Source organism: Microchirus variegatus, assembly GCF_963457635.1.
Source record: "Microchirus variegatus genome assembly, chromosome: 12".
Lineage (NCBI taxonomy): Eukaryota > Metazoa > Chordata > Actinopteri > Pleuronectiformes > Soleidae > Microchirus > Microchirus variegatus.
In genome coordinates this window covers 26631974-26643020 of record NC_139813.1, presented here as the reverse complement: position 1 = coordinate 26643020, position 11047 = coordinate 26631974, and positions in this window count along the sequence as shown.

Below are 11047 nucleotides of genomic sequence, written 5' to 3'. Positions count from 1 at the left end.
CTTCCGGACCAATAGCGTTGTGCCGTTCACGAACGAGTCGTTCAAAAGAATGGAACTTTTGAGTGAACGAACTGAACGGAATCACTTCATGGACTGATTCGTTTGTTTCTTAGTTCAGTTGAGCTCAACAGCGAGCGTGCCGGCCCGGGGGCGGAAGGGCGGGGAGTGACTCAGGACGGACATACTGCTGTTACTTCCTGTGTGGCCGTATGGGCATTTCAAAATAAGGGTATAGGTTATGAAACATTACACTCGGCTGCAGACGGAACTGTCGCGGAGGACGCGATTCACTATAAAAGTGAAATATAAAAACGTCATGTATAAAATTATTATCATTAGAATAACATGTCTGTGGTGAAAGACCTTTTTTTTGTTCTTGTACAATTGACAATTCAACGCATGGAGCTTCACTTACGACCTCCACCGAATACGAGTCGGCTCCTTCACGTCCGGTTAGATGTAGTCGCGGGGAAACTTGGGACTTTCTGGAACATTCGGGTGCAGTAGTTTGTAGAGCTCATGCAATTGTTCTGCATTTCCCGGACCTCCAGTTTGAGAACCTGTGCCAGTTAAAAACACAGATGCTCTGTCAAATCGTGGCACTGGGTTTGGAAAGGATGGCGTCTGTTGTTCCTGTGTCAGTTCTTACCTCGACAGTCACCTTCACAAGTCGTCTTTTTTCTGCCCATGATGTCGTGAAGCCTGATGCATTCGGAGTCATCCTTTGGCTGTGCCTTCATCGAGAGATTAAACAAATGAGTCAAAACCCTTTCGCACCTACAGATCGATTGTTTTGGTCAGTAAAATGTTTCAGACGTGGGTACGGTTTGCTTTCACACATGCGGAACCAAAATAGACCGCGAAGACCATCGGCACCGGAACCGGACTAACTCCCGATTTCCACCGGGCTCGTCACCGCCGCGGAACGTAAGCGCCGCGGTCACCGGAGCTGATTGCTGCCGCGATAATCAATGTGTGCATTCGCACCGGTGTTAATATGACTGGTGTGAATACGACTGGTGTGAATATGACTGGCTCGCAAGGCCGTAACGCACCCGGTGGGGATTGAAGCTGGACAGAGAATGTCGCGAAAACCGCACCGCTGAGGCGCCCGGTGGAAACCCGGGGTTATCCCATATCTCATACCCAAAATGCGTTAAACTAGACCGTTTCGTCCCATTTGGGTTGGTTACTTTCCCACCAGAGGAACCGTACCGCCGCACCTGAGACCAGAGACCACCCCTTCAGGCAGGTCTCGGACCGGTTGATTAGGTGCGCACCAAAGGACCGAGATGACATTCACACCTACGCAAACGAACCGAACCACAGCGTTTGGTGCGCACCAAATGCTGTAGCTGTGAAAGCAACCGAAAGCAGGGTTCTTCAATCCTGGTCCTGGTCCTGGGGATGCCCCACTGCCCTGCATGTTTTAGGAGTTTCCTTGCTCCAACACACCTGATTCAAATGTTCAGTTCGTCAACGAGCTCTGCAGAAAGCCTGATCATTTGAATCAGGTGGAGCAAGGAAACTTTTAAAACATGCAGGGCAGTGGGTCCCCAGGACCAGGATTGAAGAACCCTGTTCTAAAGCCTAAAAGGCTCACATTTTCAACAGAATAAATGTCAACTACCATACAAAGCAGTCCCTGTATTGCTGTACCACACTATATCTGACTCACATCTGTGATGTTCTTCTCTTGATGGGGAGGAGGATGTTGGCATGTCACTTCCCTGTGAGCTTTTCTTTTGTAGTATTCAAAAACGCTGACTGTGATGATGATGAAAGCGACCATGGATGAGATAAAAACTCCGATTGATAAAAGTCCTCGAACCTCCTCTGATGTGGTCTGAGGTTTTGCTTGGAGAATTACGTCACAGTATTCTTCACTTAGAGAATTGTTAGCAGTGCAGCGGTAGGTTCCAAATTCAGTTGCCTCTATTTCTTGAATAAGCAGGTCGCCTTGAAATGCACCAGATGAAATGCGGCGGGGAAGCCTTCTATTTCCAGTCATTCTTTCCCATCGGAAGTTCAGGGGTCGGGTGCCTCGTGAGATCCTGCAGGTCAAATTCACTTTTTTGCCCACTTGGACATCATGGTAGAGACCACACACTGGTGTAGATACCTTCTCCATAACCTCCAGCACAATTTTCTTGCTTTGGATTTTAGGAAACTTTTTGACCGTACATTGGTAAGTACCTGTGTCTGTAAGCTCAAGGTCATTTATCGTTAAAGAAGCATCACCATCTTGGGGATTTAGAGAGGAAAAGTGGACCCTGTCCTCTGTGGCATTTTTGTGATATTTTGTATTTCCAAAAAATAAGATTAGGCGCTCCTCGTCATTTTGTCTATACCGAGGCCCAAAGAGCCATTCGATCACCAAGTGATCCAAATGCTCAGGCGGAACAGTGAAATGACATTCAAGGCGGACATTTTCACCTCGAGCTGCATAGTAACTAGATGTGGTTGCTTCGATGTTTGGTGGTACTGTGGTCTGGGGGATGTGAGGAGAACCTCCTCCTGTGTCTACTGGAGTAACCACTGTGGTTGCTTCCATGTTTGGTGGTACTGTGGTCTCAGGGATGTGAGAAGAACCTCCTCCTGTGTCTACTGGAGTAACCACTGTGGTTGCTTCCATGTTAGGTGGTACTGTGGTCTCAGGGATGTGAGAAGAACCTCCTCCTGTGTCTACTGGAGTAACCACCGTGGTTGCTTCCATGTTTGGTGGTACTGTGGTGTGACCGATGTGACGAGAACCTCCTCCTGTGTCTACTGGAGTAACCACTGTGGTTGCTTCGATGTTTGGTGGTACTGTGGTCTGGGGGATGTGAGGAGAACCTCCTCCTGTGTCTACTGGAGTAACCACTGTGGTTGCTTCCATGTTTGGTGGTACTGTGGTCTCAGGGATGTGAGAAGAACCTCCTCCTGTGTCTACTGGAGTAACCACTGTGGTTGCTTCCATGTTTGGTGGTACTGTGGTCTCAGGGATGTGAGAAGAACCTCCTCCTGTGTCTACTGGAGTAACCACTGTGGTTGCTTCCATGTTTGGTGGTACTGTGGTCTCAGGGATGTAACGAGAACCTCCTCCTGTGTCTACTGGAGTAACCACTGTGGTTGCTTCCATGTTTGGTGGTACTGTGGTCTCAGGGATGTAACGAGAACCTCCTCCTGTGTCTACTGGAGTAACCGCTGTGGTTGCTTCCATGTTTGGTGGTACTGTGGTCTCAGGGATGTAACGAGAACCTCCTCCTGTGTCTACTGGAGTAACCGCTGTGGTTGCTTCCATGTTTGGTGGTACTGTGGTCTCAGGGATGTGAGAAGAACCTCCTCCTGTGTCTACTGGAGTAACCACCGTGGTTGCTTCCATGTTTGGTGGTACTGTGGTGTGACCGATGTGACGAGAACCTCCTCCTGTGTCTACTGGAGTAACCACTGTGGTTGCTTCGATGTTTGGTGGTACTGTGGTCTGGGGGATGTGAGGAGAACCTCCTCCTGTGTCTACTGGAGTAACCACTGTGGTTGCTTCCATGTTTGGTGGTACTGTGGTCTCAGGGATGTGAGAAGAACCTCCTCCTGTGTCAACTGGAGTAACCACTGTGGTTGCTTCCATGTTTGGTGGTACTGTGGTCTCAGGGATGTAACGAGAACCTCCTCCTGTGTCTACTGGAGTAACCGCTGTGGTTGCTTCCATGTTTGGTGGTACTGTGGTCTCAGGGATGTAACGAGAACCTCCTCCTGTGTCTACTGGAGTAACCGCTGTGGTTGCTTCCATGTTTGGTGGTACTGTGGTCTCAGGGATGTAACGAGAACCTCCTCCTGTGTCTACTGGAGTAACCGCTGTGGTTGCTTCCATGTTTGGTGGTACTGTGGTCTCAGGGATGTGAGAAGAACCTCCTCCTGTGTCTACTGGAGTAACCACCGTGGTTGCTTCCATGTTTGGTGGTACTGTGGTGTGACCGATGTGACGAGAACCTCCTCCTGTGTCTACTGGAGTAACCACTGTGGTTGCTTCGATGTTTGGTGGTACTGTGGTCTGGGGGATGTGAGGAGAACCTCCTCCTGTGTCTACTGGAGTAACCACTGTGGTTGCTTCCATGTTTGGTGGTACTGTGGTCTCAGGGATGTGAGAAGAACCTCCTCCTGTGTCTACTGGAGTAACCACCGTGGTTGCTTCCATGTTTGGTGGTACTGTGGTGTGACCGATGTGACGAGAACCTCCTCCTGTGTCTACTGGAGTAACCACTGTGGTTGCTTCGATGTTTGGTGGTACTGTGGTCTGGGGGATGTGAGGAGAACCTCCTCCTGTGTCTACTGGAGTAACCACTGTGGTTGCTTCCATGTTTGGTGGTACTGTGGTCTCAGGGATGTGAGAAGAACCTCCTCCTGTGTCTACTGGAGTAACCACTGTGGTTGCTTCCATGTTTGGTGGTACTGTGGTCTCAGGGATGTGAGAAGAACCTCCTCCTGTGTCTACTGGAGTAACCGCTGTGGTTGCTTCCATGTTTGGTGGTACTGTGGTCTCAGGGATGTAACGAGAACCTCCTCCTGTGTCTACTGGAGTAACCACCGTGGTTGCTTCCATGTTTGGTGGTACTGTGGTCTCAGGGATGTAACGAGAACCTCCTCCTGTGTCTACTGGAGTAACCACTGTGGTTGCTTCCATGTTTGGTGGTACTGTGGTCTCAGGGATGTAAAGAGAACCTCCTCCTGTGTCTACTGGAGTAACCGCTGTGGTTGCTTCCATGTTTGGTGGTACTGTGGTCTCAGGGATGTGAGAAGAACCTCCTCCTGTGTCTACTGGAGTAACCACCGTGGTTGCTTCCATGTTTGGTGGTACTGTGGTGTGACCGATGTGACGAGAACCTCCTCCTGTGTCTACTGGAGTAACCACTGTGGTTGCTTCCATGTTTGGTGGTACTGTGGTGTGACCGATGCGACGAGAACCTCCTCCTATGTCTGTGACTGGAGTAACCACTGTGGTTGCTTCGATGTTTGCTGGTACTGTGGTCTCAGGGATGTGAGGAGAACCTCCCCCTGTGTCTACTGGAGTAACCGCTGTGGTTGCTTCCATGTTTGGTGGTCCTGTGGTCTGAGGGATGTAACAAGAACCTCCTCCTGTGTCTACTGGAGTAACCACCGTGGTTGCTTCCATGTTTGGTGGTACTGTGGTGTGACCGATGTGACGAGAACCTCCTCCTATATCTGTGACTGGAGTAACCACTGTGGTTGCTTCCATGTTTGGTGGTACTGTGGTCTCAGGGATGTAACGAGAACCTCCTCCTGTGTCTACTGGAGTAACCACTTTGGTTGCTTCCATGTTTTGTGGTACTGTGGTCTCAGGGATGTAACGAGAACCTCCTCCTGTGTCTACTGGAGTAACCGCTGTGGTTGCTTCCATGTTTGGTGGTCCTGTGGTCTCAGGGATGTAACGAGAACCTCTTCCTTTGTCTACTGGAGTAACCACTGTGGTTGCTTCCATGTTTGGTGGTACTGTGGTGTGACCGATGTGACGAGAACCTCCTCCTATGTCTGTGACTGGAGTAACCACTGTGGTTGCTTCGATGTTTGCTGGTACTGTGGTCTCAGGGATGTGAGGAGAACCTCCTCCTGTGTCTACTGGAGTAACCACTGTGGTTGCTTCCATGTTTGGTGGTACTGTGGTGTGACCGATGTGACGAGAACCTCCTCCTATATCTGTGACTGGAGTAACCACTGTGGTTGCTTCCATGTTTGGTGGTACTGTGGTCTCAGGGATGTAACGAGAACCTCCTCCTGTGTCTACTGGAGTAACCACTGTGGTTGCTTCCATGTTTGGTGGTACTGTGGTCTCAGGGATGTAACGAGAACCTCCTCCTGTGTCTACTGGAGTAACCACTGTGGTTGCTTCCATGTTTGGTGGTACTGTGGTCTCAGGGATGTAACGAGAACCTCCTCCTGTGTCTACTGGAGTAACCACTGTGGTTGCTTCCATGTTTGCTGGTACTGTGGTGTGACCGATGCGATGAGAACCTCCTCCTATGTCTGTGACTGGAGTAACCACTGTGGTTGCTTCGATGTTTGCTGGTACTGTGGTCTCAGGGATGTGAGGAGAACCTCCTCCTGTGTCTACTGGAGTAACCACCGTGGTTGCTTCCATGTTTGGTGGTACTGTGGTCTCAGGGATGTAACGAGAACCTCTTCCTGTGTCTACTGGAGTAACCACTGTGGTTGCTTCCATGTTTGGTGGTACTGTGGTGTGACCGATGCGACGAGAACCTCCTCCTATGTCCGTGACTGGAGTAACCACTGTGGTTGCTTCGATGTTTGCTGGTACTGTGGTCTCAGGGATGTGAGGAGAACCTCCTCCTGTGTCTACTGGAGTAACCACTGTGGTTGCTTCCATGTTTGGTGGTACTGTGGTGTGACCGATGTGAGGAGAACCTCCTCCTATGTCTGTGACTGGAGTAACCGCTGTGGTTGCCTCCATGTTTGGTGGTCCTGTGGTCTCAGGGATGTAACGAGAACCTCCTCCTGTGTCTACTGGAGTAACCGCTGTGGTTGCTTCCATGTTTGGTGGTACTGTGGTGTGACCGATGTGACGAGAACCTCCTCCTATGTCTGTGACTGGAGTAACTGCTGTGGTTGCCTCCATGTTTGGTGGTACTGTGGTCTCAGGGATGTAACGAGAACCTCCTCCTGTGTCTACTGGTGTAACCGCTGTGGTTGCTTCCATGTTTGGTGGTACTGTGGTCTGGGGGATGTGAGGAGAACCTCCTCCTGTGTCAACTGGTGTTACCACTGTGGTTGCTTCCATGTTTGGTGGTACTGTGGTGTGACCGATGTGACGAGAACCTCCTCCTATGTCTGTGACTGGAGTAACCACTGTGGTTGCTTCCATGTTTGGTGGTACTGTGGTCTCAGGGATGTAACGAGAACCTCCTCCTGTGTCTACTGGAGTAACCACTGTGGTTGCTTCCATGTTTGGTGGTACTGTGGTCTGGGGGATGTGAGGAGAACCTCCTCCTGTGTCTACTGGAGAAACCACCGTGGTTGCTTCCATGTTTGGTGGTACTGTGGTCTCAGGGATGTAAGGAGAACCTCCTCCTGTGTCTACTGGAGTAACCACTGTGGTTGCTTGAATAATTACTTCACAGTATTCTTCTCTTACAGAATTGTTAGCAGTGCAGCGGTAGGTTCCAAATTCAGTTGCCTCTATTTCTTGAATAATCAGGTCACCTTGAAATGCACCGGATGACATGCGGCGGGGAAGCCTTCTATTTCCAGTCATTCTTTCCCATCGGAAGTTCAGGGCCCGGAAGCCTCGTGAGATCCTGCAGGTCAAATACACTTCTTTGCCCACTTGGACATCATGGTAGAGACCACATGCTGCCTTAGATACCTTCTCCATAACCTCCAGCACAATTTTCTTGCTTTGGATTTTAGGAAACTTTTTGACCGTACATTGGTAAGTACCTGTGTCTGTAAGCTCAAGGTCATATAACGTTAAAGAAGCATCACCATCTTGGGGATTTAGAGAGGAAAAGTGGACCCTGTCCTGGATGCCATTTTTGTGATATTTTGTATCTCCAAAAAAGGAAATCAGGTGCTCCTCCTCATTCTGTCTATACAGAGGCCCAAAGAGCCATTCGATCACCAACTGATCCGAATCCTCAGGCAGAACAGTGAAATGACAATCAAGGCGGACATTTTCACCTCGAGCTGCATAGTATAACGACGATGTCCTCTTTATAGTCAGTCCACAGGTGGATGTCAATACCGTTGAAATGATGAAAATAGGCCAAAGCCATAGGGTGCTTTTACGGTGCTTCATCGTTTCTGGATTCTCCGTCTAACTTATGTTATTTGTTCTTTGCAATTGGAATTAGAAACTTTTTTCTTCTTCGGTTAATGCCATCTCTTCAATTCCCTTTCTTCATTCCCTTACACACTATTTGAGTCATAAAGGATGCCGCCTTTGATCTGCCAATATAAAATTCTAATCAAAACAAAATTATTTTTATAAGAATAACATGTGTCTGGTGACATCACAGTCCTGTCGTCAGGTGTCCTCAGTTGTTGGACTTTCATGTCAGTGTTCTGCAACATTTCATAACATGACATCAAAGAAAAGGATGTGTCTGCGCAGAGCCAAGATGACCACCCACGTTTGCCTTGTTCAAATTATGTCTGCAAGGTTCAAAAGATATGAACATTGGTGCCTCTCCGACCAACACTCAAAAAAACAGAGGTGTAGAAGAGGTGCTCCCCTCAGGGGGAAGGGGGACAAGGTAGGCCAGTTAGGGTTGGGGTCATGGGGGGTGCAGCAAGCAAAGAGGACGACGAAGGACCGTCAAACGATGGGGAAACTTGAGGCCAAACAAGCAAGGGGGACAGGGGAACGCCGACAAACGAGGGGGACAAAGGAGGCCCGGCCGGTGTGTGGGACACAAAAGGATCGGAAGCTAAGAGGGACGCACAAGGCTCGCCTGGCGACGGGAACATGGGAGGCAAAAGGGAAACAGGAAGCTCAAGCAAAGGGGACAGAAGACACACAGCAAGCAACGGGGACTCAGAAGGACCGTCAAACAAAGAGGTCACAGGAGGCCCGGCAAGTGAGAGGGACAGTGAAGCACTGTCAGACCAAGGAGACACGGGAGGACCGGAAGACCCAACAAGCAAAGGAGATTCAAGAAGCCAAGCATGTGAAGGGGACAGAGGAGGACCGGCAGTCAAAGGGGCCACAGGAGGACCGGCAGACCAAGGGGACACGGGATGACCAGCAGACAAAAGGGACACAGGAGGACCAGCAGACCAAGGGGACACGTGATGACCGGCAGACAAAAGGGACACAGGAGGACCAGCAGACCAAGGGGACACGTGATGACCGGCAGACCAAGGGGACACGGGATGACTGGCAGACCAAGGGGACACGGGAGGACCAGCAGACCAAGGGGACACGTGATGACCGGCAGACCAAGGGGACACATGAGGCCCAACAAGTGAAGGGATTACAGAAGGCTCAGCAGCTGAGAGGGCTACAAACAAGGACACAGGAGGCCCGACAACCAAAAAAGGCCCGGGAGGCCCAGAAGCTGAGAGGGACTAAGGAGGCTGAGCAGCCAAAGAGGACACGGGAAGCCCAGCAAGAGAGGGGGAAATGGAAGAACCGGCAGACAAAGGGGACACGGGAAGACCAATATGTGGAGGGGACGCAGAAGACCCAACAAGCAAAGGAGACTCAAGAAGCCAAGCATGTGAAGGGGACAGAGGAGGACAAACGGGTGTGTGGGACACAGGAGGCCCAAGAAGAGAGGACAACTCTTGAAAACCAACAACCAAATGAGGCACAAGAAGAGGAAGGACTAGTGACGGGGACGCAGGAAGACCAGCGACCAAGAAGTCCCCAAAGATCCCAGTTGATGACTGATGTGCAGAAATACCAGAATAAAATCCATCTGTTTCTTATTATGACAATTCACCACGTCTTCCTATTGACGGGGACACTATCCAGCTTTCCTCTCAGGACCGTGGCCAGACGCATAACGCGACTCGTGGAGGTGACGCAGGAAATGCTGAATCTTCCGGAGAAGCACATGCCGTGCATCGCCCTGTACAGGCCAGTGGCCAAGCGCGTGGCCGAACAACTAACAAGGACCTATGGCCCCAAAGTGAAAACCTTGCTGATGGAGGCTGACGGGACCATGGAGGAACGCGTCGCCAAGAGCGTCCACATACAAACCTGCACTCAGCTGATGCTGGAACCAGACTGCTGCGCCATCCCTCAGTGGCTTAACACGTACTTCACGTTTGTTATCGTCGTATGTGCGGTCACACTTGGTTCCATCATTGCTGTGCTCGTGGTCTAAGAATAAGAATGACAACAGGCTTTTACCGCGGCACAGTTGCTTCCCGGAAGTCGCAAGAAGCAGTGGACGAACGTGGCTGCCGCGCGAGTGTGTCGGGCACAGCGGACATCGGAGGATATCGATGGGAACGGCAGTTCGTTCGGCTGAATCCCTAGAGTCAGTTCATTAAAATGATTCGTTCAAAAGACTCGTTCACCCAATCGTTCAGTGCTTAGCAGGAGCCCAGTGCCCTGCCATGTGACTCACGTCCTCCTCGAGTGCCGAGATTCACTTCCTCAGCCACGGTTCGCGAATCACGAGTGAGTCGGTGATTGACAGATTGACAGATTGACGTTTGCCGGAGATTCACGAGTGAGATTCGGCGTCGGCGAACGACTTCACGAGTGATTCACAGAACGCGGCAGTTCCACTCCCCCGGGCCGCCACGCTTCGCTGCAGAACTCGACTGAAACGAGAAAGGAACGAATCAGTTCACGAAGCGATCCCGTTCAGTTCGTTCGCTCAGAAGATCGGGTTCTTTCGAACGAATCGTTCGTGAACGACACAACGACAGTGGAGGACACCCAGCAGCTTTTTTTTCTGCTCGGTCTCGGTCTCGAGAAGACGTCGAGCTTTGTACGAGAATAGACTTCTGTCGCCGTTTCCTCTTTCGCTGTGAGACGAGAAGAAAGTTTTCACAAATAAACATACATGTATGTGTTCGCAGTTCAATTCAAAACATCTTTGTTGTTTTCACGACAAAAAGGACTTCTTGTGTTTATCGCGAATAAAAGAAAAACAATATTTCATGTCAGCTAATGCTGATGGCCCAGTTCTGTATTGCAGATTATTTATATTGTTAAAACAAACAATGACAACAATGAAGTTCATGTGAAAACACTGCAGTATTTCTTTGAGCAGGATCACGCCGTGCTACTTGTAATCCCACTACGCCCTCTGCTGGATGATAAGAGGAAGTGCAATTTTTTGACATGTTATATCTCTTATTTTCCCAGCTTTTATTCCTGTGTTTTCATCCTTGTAAAACATTAGAATAAATTGTAATCGAAGCAAAAAAAAAGTAAACATTTTTGACTCAATCTCAAACACAACACGAGGGTCTCGCCTGGCCACTAGGGGGCCGGTGAGGTGAAAAGAAGTTCAAAACAAAGACAAAAACAACTTTGTTGTCGGGGGGTAACCAATATTTTAATATGATTTTTCTT